We start from the raw sequence: 12,439 nt of genomic DNA on the forward strand, positions 1-12,439 counted from the left end.
ACAATAGCCTGAAGCAAGAAAAGTTTAAGTTTAAGTTTTAATAGATTTGTATGCCGCCCAATCCCGAAGGACTCCGGGCGGCTTAGATAAAAACAGTTTTAAAAAAAATACTAAAAAAGTTAAAATACAAAACAGCAGATTAAAAAGGGATGCAACATATACTCGATGTTAATGGGGCTGAAGCTCAATCAGAGATCAGCAGCCCCAGGCCTGCCGGAACAGCCAGGTCTTAACAGACTTTCGGAAGGCCGAGAGAGTAGGGAGGGTCCGGATCTCAGGGGGTAGATCGTTCCATAGGGCTGGGGCAGCTACAGAAAAACTGTATAAAAGGGGAAACCAAACTGTATAAGGGGTGCTGCAGACCCGGGAACGACGGAGCTGTGCCTCATCCTTCCCGTTCTTTCTTTCTTCAATAAAAACTCATAACTTATGAGTTATAATAACTTATAAAGGCAGCTGTCTTCACGAAACTTTCTTTTAGTGCTGGCTGGGAACAGACCTTTGCCTTCCAATACTTCAACAAATAATTATGGAAATGTCAATAAGCAGTCAAATTGCTATTTCCCTGTGTATTAGCAGCACTATACCTCAGTCTTAGAGGTTTATACAACAGCTAGACTATATTTCTTGAATCCCATTGTTCATTAAGAAATGTAATTATTGAGATCTTATGGATATGAAGGAACTACATTTATTTGTACTGTGTGATTACCTTTATATTCCACCTTTATTCTAGGAGTAAAAGAAATTGCAAATATCTTTTTGAAAGTTAACAAGCCTGTGAAATCAATCAAGCAGAAGCGAAGAAAACAAAGAAATTGAGATGGCAAAGTTGGTATCTCCTGTCCTAGTCCAACATCATAGCTATAATTTTACAGCTAATGTCTTCTCTATAATTCTTACATTTGACATATGCCCCCTGGGTCATTTTCAAAAGAAGCATTTTAATTATATATAAAAAAATATTTATCTGCCTAATGATCAGCTTTTGGGTGTTTAAGTCATCAATCACTTTATTTTGTATGTTCAGTGGGAAATCTTTTTTTTATATCATTTTAACAGTCTGTGTTTATAGATCCACTTTAATGCCATCTCTATCTTGTCAGTTAAAACTTATTTTTCATCTTCAATTTCTTCCATAACATTTTTGGACACAGTGTATTCAGAAAAGCACACATTGCTGTTGATATTTTTGATACTAACTTCTGATTCCATTTTTCAAATGTGTCCTTCAGTACTTTCAGTGTTAAAACATTTTATGTCATTTTATACATCAAGTTAATCAGGTTTGTGTATATCTCCCTTTAATTATAACCTTTAGTTCCCTCTAGTGTCTATTTTTTAAAGATGATTTTTCTTATTTTGTCTTGTCAAAATCCAAATAAATCTATTTCCCTTGGGAAGTGATTCCAAAATCTTAATCCTAATTTGACTAGAATTTTAAACTGTTTATAATTTACAATTTTTTTATTTATTTCAATTTAAAAATTCTTAAACTTGTGGTTAATATTTTCTTTTGCTAAAGATTGAAAGCAAATTCACCCACCATTTTCAGATGTGCCAATCCAAAAATACCAATAGCAATAGCAGTAGACTTATATACCGCTTCATAGGCCTTTCAGGCCTCTCTAAGCGGTTTACAGAGAGTCAGCATATTGCCCCCAACAATCTGGGTCCTCATTTTACCCACCTCGGAAGGATGGAAGGCTGAGTCAACCCTGAGCCGGTGAGATTTGAACCGCTGACCTGCTGATCTAGCAGTAGCCTGCAGTGCTGCATTTAACCACTGCGCCACCTTGGCTCTTCTCTTAATAGCTTAATATCTCTTAATAGCTTAAAAATATCTCTTAATAGCTTAAAAATCTTAACAAGCAATTTTTGAATGTGATTGGAAAAGGAAGTTTGTGAACTTAATGTCCTTTAAAAGGCAGTTTTTCAGCTTTTCAGATGTTTTCAGTCCATGATTTCTTCGTGACCCGTCAAAAGCGCGGAGGACAAAATCGCGCTCGACGAAAGCGCGCATGTGACGTCATCACAGCACGACGAAAAAAATTAAAAATTGAAATAAAATTAAAATTAAAGCAAGCCGATTCACATAAAGGTAAGGGTTAGGTTAAGGGTTAGGGTTAGGGTTAGGTTAAGGGTTAGGGTCAGGTTTAGAGCGTTAGCATTAGGTTTAGCGTTAGGTTAAGGGTTAGCGTTAGGTTTTTCGTTACGTTAACGGTTAGGTTTAGGGTTAGATTTAGGGTTAGGTTTAGGGTTAGGGTTAGGGTTAGGTTTAGGGTTAGGTTTAGGGTTAGGTTTGGGGGGGTTAGGGTAAGGTTTTAGCTTTATTTTTACATTTTTCGATCACAGCGCGATGTTTTCGTCGCACTGTGATGACGTCAAATGCGCGCTTTCATCGAGCGCGATTTTGTCCTCCGCGATTTTGTGGTGGAACCGATTTCTTCCTATGGGAGTTGCACAATTTTTGTCATTTCCACCAATCTGCTATCCATGAAGATAAAACATCTTTTTTGTTTCAAGTTTTTTATTTTGTTTTACATACATATAAACATATTAATGCATGAACAGTGTGTAGAAGTAATACAATTGATCATAAATCTTACACTCAACCAACTTATATATTTCTAATAATAATACACATTTGTATTAAATTATAGTATATCATTATTTAATATCTATCTTTTAATAAATTGCTCTGCCATTCACCATATAATTTAATCATACATAATAATACCACCATTCAATTTCTAAGCTTCCCTCTTGTTATTGCTTTTATTTTATTATGTAAAAATTTATGCACTAATATTCCCCCTTTCTCTTATTTCTATCTCTATTCTAACTTTTAACCATGTCATCCTTTTATTAAAAGATGTTTTCTTTCTACCCTATCTAATTTCTAATTATGCCACCATTCTAAAAAAGAAGGAAAAGAAAGAGAAAAAGAAAAGCAAATCAGAACAACAACAATAAAGAAAAATTCTTTCCTTTGCTATGCATTTTTTGATTTGCCTCCCATATTCCTCTCTTGGATGTTTATCTCTATCTGCATCTACTTCTCAGCTATTCAGCTAGGTATTTCTCCCATCTCTACCCTCTTCCACTGCCTAGCTTCCAAAATATTTGCCCAAGACCCTATCTCCCTTTCAAAAGTATTTTCCTGTATCTAGATGGACCGGAAGTACCTCAGCGAGACAGATGGAAAAAATATGAACTCTGAAGAGCCTCACATAAATTCTCTATGACAAACCAATGTCGAGATCCTTTTTGGATCAGAACTTCCTGGGGGGGGGGTGAAAAAGGAGCTGCATCTCATTAGACCCAGAGGTCTAATTTCCTCGAAGGTTCCTCAAAAGTCGGAGATTAGCTTTTTGAATCAGCGTCGGGGGATGCAGCATGGCAACATGGCTGCACTAAGTTGCAGTTTGACTTTTGGCCAAAGCTTTTGAGCAGGAGTGGTGCAGGAAAGGAATGTGAAACCTGATAAGAAGATTTAATTAACCAACTGACCTAAATCATAATCTTGAAAAGGCAAAGAACCTTGTGAATATAAATAATATTGACAGATAGAAGGTGGGGGGGGGGATGGTGGTTTAAATCATTGTCCAAAAAGTACAGCTTGTTTTAAATAACTTGGAGACAGAAAGGAGGAAACAGAGAATTGACTAACCCATTGAAACACAAACCTTGAATTTGGATTTGAAAGATTGTGCCTTTAAAAGACATTAATTGACAATTGGGAATTCTACAAAGGAATAGAAGAAGGAGGGGTTAAACGGAAGTTTAAAAGATACCAAGGAGACTTGCTTTGTTTTGTTCTAATTAGCATAAAAAGCACTATTTTCTCATCTATAATCCAATCTTGTCTGAGCAATGAATGGAATGTGAAAATATGGCATGAAGATTCAATTAACCAACTGACATAAATCAGAATTTGGAAACAGCAGGAAGCGAGGAGAAGTGAAACTTAAAAACATACCAAGGAGATTTGCTTTGTTTGAGTTTGTTCTAATTAACATATTTTAAGCAACTCTAAACAATGAGAGGTGGAATTTAACAAGGAAAATTTTTTAAAAAAAGGACTACCCTGGATTTAAAACTGGATTTAAAAATATAAAGCTATATTGCTGGGAACCATTGAGCTAAAATATGGAACTATTTGCCAGAAGGAAGAACAAAGAAAGTGAAGTGATTAAGATGTCTCCTTGTTCTCTTCCTCTCCATTTTAGCTGAATCAGAATTTAAGTTGGATCAGAATTGCAAAATAAGAAGAACCTTGGAAAACTTGGAATTAAAATTATAATTAACTGTACAATTAACTAATTTTGGAACTGGACATTATGGAAAGGTGGGAATTTAAAGAATTATGTGAAGTTATAAAAATATGCATAATTCATTAAAATTAAGTTTAAATAGAATTTTGAAGTTAGAATCTGAGGAGAAGCAGGAAATGAAGGAAGAAGAGGGGGAGAGTAATGAAATGGTAGAAAGGTGGAAAATAAAAAGCGTACAAAAGATTTTACTGGGTTTGACAGTGGTATAGGGAAAATTAAAAAGGGGGGATGTGTCCCAACAAAGGGAAATAAAAAGCAGACAAAAGATTTTACTGGGAGGGAGGAGCCAATGTCCTGATGATATGGATGTGCGGTCTCGATGCTCCAAGACTGCAGCTAATACTTTTGCCACTGGGTGGTCCAATCTGACCTAACCGTTCTGCTGAGATCGTGAACAGAAAGAATATGTTTTGCTGACCTCAGGGGATAGAGGAGAAGTTCTTCAAGCTGGTGGCAAAAAATCCAGCCAAGGCTGACAAAATCGGGGCAGTTCCAAAATGAAAGGCTAGAAAAAAAGAAAGTGTTTCTAGCTGGTGAGGAACTTTTACTATTTTAAAAAGAGGCTGCCTATAAAAAACTTAAAATTAATTCAAATTGGAGAACAGAAGAATTGAGCAACGGATTTAAATTTGGAATGGTTTTGGACAGTGGTTATCTTACTTTTTAAATGTTATCTTCATGGATGGAATTTATGCAAGCCTTTTGAAACGGATGGATTAAGCTTTCTTCTTCTATTTTTTTCTTTTGTTGTTGTCTATAACCTATGGATTAAAGATTTCCTCTTTCATTGCCGTGTGTGTTTTTCTAACTCATTTAAAGATTGGACTCTTTTTAAAACTTGAAATACAAAAATGATACAAAAGAAATAATATTTGCAACAGTAACACTTGCTGCTCGGAGGCTGGAGGGTTTGTTTATTGGAGTTTGTGTATTGGAAATGGAACATTTTTTCCTTTGCTGATTGTTTTGGCTTGGCATTGTAAGGTCTTACTGCTTGGTTATAGAGAGTGATAAGAAGGGAAGCACACAGATGTCCCTTTGAAGTATATCTCTAACCAGAGAAAAGTGAAAACAAACATTTTTGTGAATCTATGTTTAATTTTTTTAATCTTCCAAACTAGAGCAGCTGTGTTTGTTAGCTGGAAAGAATGGTACAATTTCAAAAGCAAATAGAAACCTTGAGCTTGCAAAAGATATTTTCAGAAATACAGAAATTATCAAATACATATGAGAAGATAGATAAGAGGTTGGAAGACTTAGAGCACATAACAGCAAAATATGATGAAGAAGTTGAAGATGTTTATCAAATACAAAATGTGGTGATTAAAACTCAAAAAATTGAAGTAGAAAATGAATATAAAGAGATTAAATTTGCTGATATTTATGGTGATTGGCTGGTCTCTGAAAATGGAAAGAGTGGAATACTGAAAGAGGAATCAAAGGGAGAGGAAATTTATCCCATAGGGCAAGACACCGAAGAAGAAGAAAAAAACTAAGAATCTATGGATTTAAAGAGAGAAATCTCATTAGCAATAGCATGGATAACACTACTGACAATCAAAGATAAGATGATTAAGGAAACAGAAGAAGGACATCAAGATTACATGGGAGATCTTATAAGCAAGGAGTTGCTAAGAGGAGTCCATACAAAGTTGATCAAGGAGATGATTGGCGGACTGGCACCACAAATGGCAAAAGATACGAGACTGTTTTGCTATTGGAAAGATACAGGTTGATAGATGGAAGAATATGTTATGATACAGGATATAGTCAAATAAAGGAGGGATAAGAATAACAACGTATATATAGAAATGGGTATAATATAGAAACTGAGTATAAATTTTAAACAGTGATTTGGAAAGGAGGATTAGAAAACTTTGTTATTAAATATAATGGATGTTTAGCTAGAATAGGACATAAGGATTTAGTATTAGTGGAGGATCTTAGAAATAGTAATTGAAAGGCCAGTATGTGGTTATGTATTAAACTTTGGTATATTTTATGATGAAGGATGCTTAAACATAGTCAAATGAAATTGAGATATGATGATGGTGACATGTTTAAATATTTGAGTTAAAATTCTTGAGTTAATATGAAGTATGTTTGTTGACTGGAAGAGATGCACAAAAGTCTTTTTGTAACCAACTGATACACTTTCTACAGCATGTAAAGAAGGATTGTGTTTGTTTTAAATTAAAAAAAATTAAAAAAGATTTTACTGGGTTTGACAGTGGCTTGGGGAAAATTGAAAAGGGTGGAGACAGGAATAGAGAATTGGAACAAAAGACTTACTAGGAAAAAATCAGATATTTAGAAATTGTTATGTGGAGAATATAAAGTTGAGATATGTGATTTACTCCGCTACATGATAATTAACTGAGTTGCTAACTGATTGAATATGTTAATGGAAAGATAATTAAATAAAGGTTAAACTATATGAAATATGGACACATGTCTTAAGAAGATGAACATAAAAAGCAGTTTAGAATTTGGGATAAAAGACTTACTAGGAAGAAATATATTTAGAAATTGTTATGTGATTAACATAAAGTAGAGGTATGTGATTTACTCTTTTACGTGATCATTAAACTGAGTTGTTAATTGATTGAATATGATAATGGAAAGACAATTAAATATAGGTTAAATATATGAAATATGGATGTATATAGAATTCTTAAGAAGATGAACAAAGTGTATTGCCTGTTATTTTACATAGCAGATCAATGGAACAGCAGGAATTGTTATTTAAAGACAATTAAATGTAAACTAAATTAAGATATGGAAAAATGGAGGGAGAACATGAAACATACTTATAAGAAATTATTGAGATTATAAAGACAGAACTAAAAATTTGGGGCGTGTAATGATGTATAACTATACAATACTATGATGAGAATAGTTGAGAATTGTAATCAGGTCCACATTCTGGCCAAAAATAAGTTGTGGGGAGGCTTAAAATATAATTGGTATATATGTATACTTTTTTCTCGTTTAAAAAAGGAGGATTATGTTATAATTAAAGATGTTTATTAAAATGGAATTATAAATGCCATCAGCATAAAACGGAGCTTGCTCAGAGGTTGAAATACACCAACTAAATGAGATGAAGAGTGTGGAAGAGAGAAGTAAGGGAAGAAGAGAGGGTTAGGAGAGAGGGCGGGGGAAGAGGAGGAGATATGGAAGGAGTGGAAAAAGAGGAGAAGGAGAGAGGAAGGGGAAGTAGAGAAGAGAAGGATGACAGAGGGAGGAGTTGGAGAGAGGGAGAAGAAAGTGATGGATAAGGTACAAATATGATGTATGGAGAGCAGAAGAGCCAATAATCATTTTTGGGGGTTGCTGGTAAGATGAATTGATGTAAGTATTTAATAATATAAAATAATGTTGGTTATGTAATAGTATACATGTGGTTATTTGTTATGAAAAAATAAAAATCTTTTAATAAAAAAGTATGTTCCTATATCTCCAATTCTCTTTTCAACTCTCTTAAAATATTTTCCCTTGATTTAATTCATCAATATAGTTATTTTTATCGTTATCTCCTCCTTGTCTTCCTCTTTTAGTCACTGGTTCTTCAGTTCAATCTGTTCCTCCATTTCTTCTGTTAGCTCCTCCTTTTTCTTGGTGTCTTGATCTTTACTCATCATCCCTTGTATAATATTTTCCATTTTTCCATTGTCTCCTTAAATCCTTTGTCTATGATGTGCTTTGGAAAATCAATGCCATCTCCTTCAAAGTTTCACTCATTTCTTCCTTATGAGCATCTTACTTTATTTTTTAAAAATCCTACTTTTGTCCATTAGTTCAAGAACCATTTATTCAGACCTAAGTTGCCTTTCAAGAAATACTCTAATCACAGTTCTTTGTATCCCATGGATAATCAATCAGTTCTGTTTAATTAGGCCCTGAAATTATCAAAAGCTTCTTTACATCCCCTTTACAGCTTCAATCTTCAGGGGTAATTTTAATTAAATAACTTCCTTGTTCTCCTATTTGAATCTTCAGTAGTCCTAGGAGAGATATAAGCCAATAAATATTTTCACAATCCTTCATATAAGTGTTCTCAGACTTGTATATTTTTCTTTCATCAGAAGGTTGCACTCTCAACTTAAACTTGCCACTAATTAATCCAATTTTAGTCTTTCAATTATAATTGTAATTTCAATTATATCAGCAGGTTAAGTTTTTTAAAATAGATAGCTCCAGCATTTTAAAATGCTTTCCCATTACCATGTCTTTCCAGTTTGAGTCCAATTTTCTGTATTTTAAAAAATGTATTGTTTTTCTCTCTTTGAGTCTTTTCCTTCCAGTCTGGTATTTTTCTCAGAATGCTTAATCACTACTTTAACAAATAATTATGAGCAAATAGTTCTAAATTATTTCTTGCAGTTAGGTTTTAAGTGAAAAAGAATCCTCTCTTCCAGTTCCAGTCACTGTTTACCCACTCCGCTCCAGTACCAGTCTTAGTTGTTCCTCGGTTGTCCCAGCTTCATGACAGCCATCTTTAGACTGCTTCTTCTCCTCACCATGGCTGAGAGGGAAAAAGAACCCTGGGTCAGAAAAGAGCAACTCTCCACAACCTCACAGGATGCTCCTCTTTGCTTCACTGGCCCTTCAGGGTGGCTTTGGCTCCTTTTGGAGCCCACCAACAGAGAGAACTTGGCATGGGAGCATGGAGATCTGCTCCATGTGGCTGATCCCACCACGACATCAACCAGAAGTCTCCCATCTTTTTGGTAACAAAACGGGAAAGTCCATGATTCTTCAATTAGAAAGAATCTAGAACCTGAGAGCTAGTTTGACATAGGCAGTGAAGACTTCAAGCTGGAAACTGTGAGTTCTAGTTCTGCCTTAAATATAATACCAACTTGGACCAGTCAGTATCTCTCAGGCCTAGAAAGGAGGCAATTGCAAAATACTCCTGAAATCTTGCTTGTCCAGGCAGTTTCTGAAAGTCAGCATTGACTAGAAAGCACCAAAAAATAGTCTATGACAAACTGTATTGAACCTTCATCCAAGCTGAACTTTGGGCAATTAAGTTCCAGTATGCTTCATTTAAACAAGAACTCTTCCAATGGCACTGAATGTTTCAGTTTGCTGAAAATTATTTAGAAGGATTGTTTTTCAGATTAAATTTCCTTTAAAGTGAGCTCCACTCCTGGTGACTTACAGATGTATCACCATAACTCCTGGTGACTTATGGACACATCAGCATACAGCTTTACATATAGTCCTTGACTTATGGCCATTCATTCAGTAGCCATTCAAAGCTACAATGTTGCTGAACAAAGGGACCTACAATACATCCCTAAAGTTATGGCTCTTGTCGTAACCTTTGCAATAATGTGACCCAAGTTTAGACATTGGGCCGCCTGCCAACACTAATGATCATGGAAGTGCTGCAACTGCCCTCACCCACCTATCCCTCCCCCATCTATTTAGCCCTCTGCTGCCCTGCACTCTATAACTCCAGAAGATCTTCAGCACTATCTTTTTATTTCCACTGCCTGGTTCTTGGGACTTACAGGGTTGACTTTACAAGGCAAAAAAGAAAAAGGAGGAGGAGGAGAAGAAGGAGGAGGAGGAGGAGAAGGAGGAGGACAACGACAAAATAGCTTAATGTAACTAGTGATGTGCGGTAAGGTTTATGGCTGGTGAGGCAAGCGGGCAAAAGCCACCCTATGTCGGACACAGTGCCAGGCTTAAGCCCTGAGCAGAGTCATCCACTGTGACTCTGGCAGCAACTACCTCAGCCTTTTTCCTTTTAATTTTTTTTCTTTTCATGATGACAGTGGTGAGGCCCTGCCTCCCCTGCCTCCCTTGACTGCACATCACTGATGTAACTGCAGTATGCCACAATTCCCTTTTGTGCCATGTTCCTGGGTTATATGGAGTTGGCTTTTGCTGTGAAAAAAAATAAGAAAAGCCAAAAGCAGCCTCCCCACCCTTTCTTTCATAACACAAATACTGCCAATCCCTTTACCATTGTATAATATCTTTACCATTGTACCATTATGATTATGATTACCATTGTAATCATATCTTATGATATCTTAAAAAGTCTTGGAGCCACGGAGAACTGCCAGAAGATTGGAAAAAAACTGCTATGGTTCCCATCTTCAAAAAAGGGGGGGAAACAGACCAGGAAACTCAGACCAATCAGCGTAACATCAATACCTGGGACGATATGAGAAAAACAGATCTGTGAACATCTAGAAATAAATAAAGTTATAACTAATAGCCAGCATGGGTTTGTTAAAAACAGATCATGTCAAACCAATCTTATTTCATCCTTTGACAAAGTGACTAAATTAGTAGACTGGTGAAATGCTGCAGACACAATACATTTAGATTTCAGCAAGGCATTTAACAAAGTAAACCACAACTTACTTCTTGGTGAGCTAGAAAAATGTGGGATAAACAGCATCACCACCAGATGGATTTGTAACAGGCTGACAAACTGCTTAATGAGTAGTCCTTAATGGTACTACACCTACATGGAGGGAAGTAAGCAGTGAGTACCACAAGGTTCCATCTTAGGCCCAGTACTCTTCAATATCTTCATAAATGATTTAGATGAGGGAATAGAAGGGGAGCTCATCAAATTTACAGATGACACCAAGCTGGCAGGACTAGCCAACATCCCAGAAGACAAGCTCAGGATTCAAAAAGGTCTTGACAGACTTGAACAAAGGGCTCTATCCAACAAAATGAAATGTAATGTGGAGATAAGCAAGGTTTTACACATGGGCTGGAAAAACCAAAGATACAAGTACAGATTAGGTGAAAACTGGCTTAGAAATAGTAACTGTGATGTCCTTGACTTGCGACCGGGGTTGAGTCCCTGACATACAACTGACAGCCTGGCAACCAAAGGCTTACGCCTATTGGCTAAGACGTGCCTGGCTGGAAGTGGCCTTTTTACCCTGTTACCATTGGCTAGTCTGCTTGACAGCTCCCGTATAAATAGCTGTAAAGCAGAGCAGGGTGCTGAATTGTTTTTTTTTTTAGTTACCTTGAGAGTTGTCTGTTGCAATAAAGCTGTTCCTTTTACCGCCTTTACCTCTTTCGTCTCATCTGTTGGTCCAGACTCCTACAGTAACTGTGAGAGGGACCTTGGAATCCTAGTGGATGATCACTTAAACATGAGCCAGCAGTGTGCAGCAGCAGCCAAAAAAGCTAACAAAATCCGGGGCTGTATAAACAGAGGCATAGAATCAAAATGACGTGAAGTATTAGTACTACTTTATAAAGCCTTAATAGGACTATACCTGGAATATTGCATCCAGTTTTGGTCACCTCAAAGATGTTGAGACTTTAGAAAAAGTGCAAAGAAGAGCAACTAAGATAATTAAAGGCCTGGACACTAAAACATATGAAGAATGGTTGCAGGATTTGGGTTGGATAGTCTAGAGAAAAGAAGGACTGGGGATTGGGGCATGATAGCAATATTCCAGTATTTGAGGAACTGCCACAAAGAGGAGGAGAAGTCAGTTTATTTTCCAAAGCACCAGAGGGCAGGACAAAAAACAATGGATGGAAACTAATCAAGGAGAGAAGCAACTTGGAATTAAGGAGAAACTTTCTAATAGTGAGGACAATTAACCAGTGGGACAGCTTGCAGTCAGAAGTTGTAGGTGCTTCATCACTGGAGGTGTTTAAGAAGAGACTGGACAAGCAGTTGTCTGAAATGGTATAGGATCTCCTGCTACAAGGTCCCTTCCAGCTCTATTCTGATTCCCTGCCCAGGGGCTCTGTGCAAAGAGGCATTTCTGGTGAAATGTACTTAATGATGACAACAGGGATTACAGGATTCTGGGTCACTAAGTAATGTGATTACATGATCTCTTGTTTATGACCAGGTCATTTAGCAACTGAACTTCCAGTCCTGATTGTAGTCATAAGTCACGGACTGCCTGTACAAGTTCAGCCAACGGTAACTAGGTGGCAGCAGTTAATTGTAATCAGGAAGCAATTAAAGTCTGCAATAGGTTTTAGATGTGTATATAAAAGGATATTGAATCAAATGTAAAATTCATAATACTTAGTTTATGACAACAGTTATGTGCAGCAGCATGTGATGAGATAGTATGTTATTAATTATT

This window comes from Thamnophis sirtalis, unplaced genomic scaffold (genome assembly GCF_051295495.1).
Source record: "Thamnophis sirtalis isolate CommonGarterSnake01/CBP01778 unplaced genomic scaffold, rThaSir2_p1.2 scaffold_4, whole genome shotgun sequence".
NCBI classification, from domain to species: domain Eukaryota; kingdom Metazoa; phylum Chordata; class Lepidosauria; order Squamata; family Natricidae; genus Thamnophis; species Thamnophis sirtalis.